The following is a 4,786-nucleotide window of genomic DNA, read 5'->3' as shown; positions in this document are numbered from 1 at the left end:
CCACCAACACTCTGTTCCCGAGACTCATTTAACAGGGGGAGGGGAGGGAAAAGAGATGAAAATATGAAAAACCATGTTCCCGAGTTTCATTTAACAGAGGGAGGGGAGGAAAAAAGGAAGAAAATATGACCAAATATGACCATATATTCATCCTCCCAAATTGGAGAGATTAGGAAAGAAAATTTTTCTTCCCCTCCCCTCCCCTGTTAAATAACTCGGGAACATAGTGTTAAAGTGATGCTAGTGGGAGTTGAGCTTGGGACCTCAAGGAAAGAAATCAAGTGACTAACCACTAGAGCAACTTTTCGGGACGAAAATGAAATGAAGTTAAAATGATGACATAATATCAACAAAAATGAACCAATCAAATTATGGTGATTGGATCAAAAGGAAACATGAGATTGCTTAATTAATTGGTTTTGGTAGGAAATGATACGGGCTTCAAGTTAAATCCACTTGGGTTCAATTAATGAAAACGTGGGCTAACCAAAATTGATGGGCCATAAACTAATAGGTGAAAGAACAGGCCACAATGGGGATTAAGGAGCTCTCAATTCTCAAAGGACGGTAGTTCTTTTGAGAGATGGAGATCAAACAAAGTTTCGAGTTTTTGTTATGGTATAGGTATATGAAAATTGATAGAAGGAATTTTTTTTAATCTTTTTTCATCTTATCAAGCACATATTTTAGTATCAGAATTTTTAAAAAAAATAATATATTTACACTAGTAGAGTAATTATGTAATTACTCAAGAGTAATTACACATAATTACTCTACTTGAGTAAATACACGATATATATACACACACACACGCTATATTAGAACCCCGTGTATTACACAGGTTAAATAAATGTAATTTTATATATACTAAATAATAAAAAAAATATTTTTTAAAACCCCATTTATTAAACGGGTTGAATAAATGATTTTATATATTAAATAACTAGGTTAGATACCTGTGTATTACACGGGTTGAACAATATAAACAATTTAAACCATCCAGATGTAAAGTTTCAGAAATGTCATGAAACATCTGTCTACATGTAGGGGTTTCTCTCCCATCTTTAGCAATCCCTCCTTGTAGTCTAGAGACTAACACATCGGCTAAATGCATCTCACTCGCAATACATGATGGAGTCACCTTTGAAGAACACGACCAATACTGTCATCATATACGCTAAGCAAACTAAACCATTAGCAATAAGTTCAGTTGTAGTGAATTCATAACCCGTTGCTCTCAAATATTCTACTGCAGCTTCAAACACCCTTGTCATAGTAAAAATGGTTGTAAAATATGTATCAGATTATGCTTCAAAACTTATCAATATAATTGAAGATCAGTTGTACTATGCCCAAAAACCATTCACACTTATCAGATAATCACTTTTAAAAAACACAATTCCAAACACCTCTAAAATCGTAGAACAACGACAGACTCTCTCACCGTCATTTTCAGCATCTTTAGACAAAAAAAACCAAATCTTTATCCAAATTTTTGTTTGCAGAGCTACTGTCCGAGACCTCGGTAATTGCATCTGAAAGCAACTCATCCCACCGCCGTCACCACTCCTCTTCTCAATATTGAGACCTTAAACAAAACAAATATCACAGAATTAATAAACCCTTAACAACTTCCGAAAAGAATCTGACTTGGGGTCTTTTCCTTATCATCTAAGTGATATTCATCGTGTGAAAACACTTCTAAACCGATCAAATTGGTGTAACCATCAATAGCTCCACGGATCTTCGTGTGGGCTCGTTAGTGTTTAGCACTTCCGAACTGATCAAAGTAGACCAATAGAAGAAAGAAGAAGACTGACGAGATCAAAAGGGGGGTTAGGGTTAGCAGATGATAGACAAACTGGTGATAAAAGTTATATGCTGGTATGGAATGATACCCGAAAGTCTGGATGATCCATTACTGTCACTTGTTAGATAGGAACCTAGATGATCAAGTAATTATCATTGGTAATAACTGACAACACAAGTGCACTCATGTGTCATGTGAAGTCCTTTTTACAATACACATAAGCATTCACACGGGAACATAAACTTTAACAATGGAAGAAGGTCCACATTGTAATAAAAAGGATACATACAAACAGATTATGCATTTCCATGGTTTGTAAACATAATGTGTCACCTTAAGGATAGTAGAAGCCCTAAAAAGCTCATCTTTTCTAACATTTCCCATACCATCTGCAGTACCTGCAAACCGATTAACAACATACAACATTAAATTTATTGCACGCTAATAACTCATTTAGTATGGACGCTAAAAACTATATAAAAACAAATTATTCATGTCACATAGACAAAATAAATGTAAAAACAACTGAAAAAATAATTAAAAAGACAACATATACCTTGTAGCTAATAGAAATCCCATTCGAGAGACCACATTGGATGATACATGTTTCTTTGTCATGAACTTTAGTAGCATTTAATTCATGAAAAGCCCTCATGGATTAACCAGGTTCTCACGAAATTCTTCTGCTGCTTCACACATAAACCTTCAATGTGTGGTTAATACTGAGAATGATGATCTTTTGATCTGTAATTTCTTTGTGTAACTGGAGCGCAATTTCAAGAGCTAATTGACCTGTTGTTAATTAATTGCCGTATCATGCTTCAGAGACTCAAATTAGGGTTTGTCCTCAATCAAGGAATACGATGAAAATAAAAGTTTTCATTTAACGGGCCGGGTTATAGAGTAAACACCAATAATGGGTGGGTATATTGAATTCGCGTGTTGTCACACCCCGATTTCCACGTGTATCACCGGTAGGTCTGGTGGGGGATTACCGTGACGTAGTTGGCAACAATATAGTCAAACCACACAATTATATGAATGCACAGCGAAAGCATAAAGATAAATATAATTCAACCTTTTGAATGTAATATCAAGTGTATTACAGAAGTCGAATTGTATCCACAGGGGATCATAGATAAAATAAAGTATTGTTCAGTCAGATACAGCATCAAGTTTGCGAGACTATTCGTGATGCTAGGAAGCTATTACCAGCCAAATTTCGTGTAGTACCTGCACTTAATCTTTTGGGGAAAATACGTCAGTTTACACTGGTAAATACGTTCAACTGACACATTTGAAAATGTTTATTAAAATTGATTTAAATGCACGAGGCACAAACTCTTTTATAACTTGGGAAAATTATTAAAATCTTGTGAACGAATTACATGTTCTTTTATGCGTTCAGTAGCCCGGGTCCTGTCCGGGTTAAAGATTAATAGACACACCACATTGCGTAAAACCGTAGTGTAAAAACCAACGGCTACGTCTTTTAATAATAATAATGCCGACATAATATACCGGGTGTACGCCTACACCGGGATGTCGAGGTCGTGGCCATTTCGTAAAATGATGCCAAGGATATCCGGGACAACGGTCATTAACCCCCCAAAGGCTTTTAAGTAACAAGACTGTTTAAATGAGCCGATCACATTATTCAATTAACCACCTAAGCGATGGAAGATATGATGCTCAATCAAGCGGTATTAATATACCGTATCCCAAGCCCGTATAAGGGAAAATAAGTTAAAGTATTTACCTTTGCAAGTATATTCCTTAATGGATCACGTCACAGGTAGCTTTTACTGGGGCTCCTATTCTGGAACGAAGGTTTTAATTAACCTATTAGAATTCTAACGGGTCTTTATATTAGCCGTAGCCTAGACCGGTTGGTTTCAAAAGACAGATATGGTTTAATCGCGCGAAAAGGCGAAAACCGAGAATGGAGTGTGATTCTGACCCAACAAGTTCAGAGACTTGTTTTATATGGGTTTAAAATTCACACTCTGGATTTTGGGGTCACAATGATATAATTTGACCCATATCGGCTAATTTACGAAAACTAGTTTCATAAGCCGAACCGTGCGCGCATTAGGCGAAACGGTTAACCATGAGAGTCCTACGCTTATTTCCTAAGTCAATATGCCTTAAAGAAGTTGTGGTATCAGTAAGATACCTTCCGTGATGCCCGTAACGAGTTTTAGTTGATATATCGCCCCGTAGGGGTTTTTCGGTCATTTTAAAGACTTTTAAAGAGCTTTTCGAGTTCTACAGGAAATCTGAGTTTCCCGAACAGTTTATTGAGTCTAAAATACTTTAATTATTATTTAAAATCAGTAGCAACTAGAATCGGGTCAAAAGACCTTGTAGAACTCAAGTTTCGGCCAAAAAGGGCATATTCGGTATTTACCGAACCGTAGCCATAACCGCAGGTTATGAGCAAGGTAAAAATTATTAAAAATCTTTAAAATTCCAAAAATATTATTTTATAACAGTGGGTAAAAGTTTTGGTGACGAAAACTTGGTTTAGATAGGCGTTATGCTAATTGCGCCGTTTATTACAAAAGTTTACTTTAATTGCGCTATTTAGCATAACTACCATTCTAGACCTCGGATTGACGTGAAACTTTAAGGACATGCTTATAATTTAGTAAGCAAGGTTATGGTCCGTTCACGTGTCCGAAATACTCGTTTTATTTTAAAAAGGGCGTTACGGTCAACTTTTAGGCGATTAACGGAAATGCGTAAAAGACTCGGACAAACAATGAACCGGTCACAGAGGGTTATACCATCATGTAACCTGGTCCTAAGAGAGTCCTAAGGCATATCTATACCTCACTAAAACGAGTCAGAACTGAAGTCAAAGCAAAAGTCAAATTTTTGCGACATTCGGCTCCGAACCGGTTCAATATAGCAAATGGTCGATTCAAACGAGCGTAAACAGTTTATATACTTAATATCATGCTTTATGAGTGT

At 36.3% G+C, this 4,786-nt stretch overlaps 1 long non-coding RNA gene across 3 annotated transcripts; it reads right to left on the bottom strand.

Annotated features, from left to right (window-relative positions):
* Window positions 1-917: 917 nt before the first annotated feature.
* On the bottom strand, window positions 918-2,689 carry LOC110923478. Of its 3 annotated transcripts, XR_002584103.2 has the most exons (4): window positions 2,367-2,689; window positions 2,144-2,208; window positions 1,445-1,588; window positions 918-1,266 (listed from the first exon to the last, which is right to left on the bottom strand). It is a non-coding gene; the product is annotated as an uncharacterized LOC110923478 (long non-coding RNA). The 3 variants fall into 3 exon arrangements; XR_004886513.1 differs by lacking the exon at window positions 918-1,266 and having other exon boundaries at window positions 1,308-1,943; window positions 2,367-2,688; XR_002584102.2 differs by lacking the exon at window positions 918-1,266 and having other exon boundaries at window positions 1,308-1,588; window positions 2,367-2,686.
* Between the last annotated feature and the right edge of the window lie 2,097 nt (window positions 2,690-4,786).

This window comes from Helianthus annuus, chromosome 17 (assembly GCF_002127325.2).
Source record: "Helianthus annuus cultivar XRQ/B chromosome 17, HanXRQr2.0-SUNRISE, whole genome shotgun sequence".
NCBI classification, from domain to species: Eukaryota; Viridiplantae; Streptophyta; class Magnoliopsida; order Asterales; family Asteraceae; genus Helianthus; species Helianthus annuus.
This window is presented reverse-complemented; position numbering and strand designations above follow the sequence as displayed.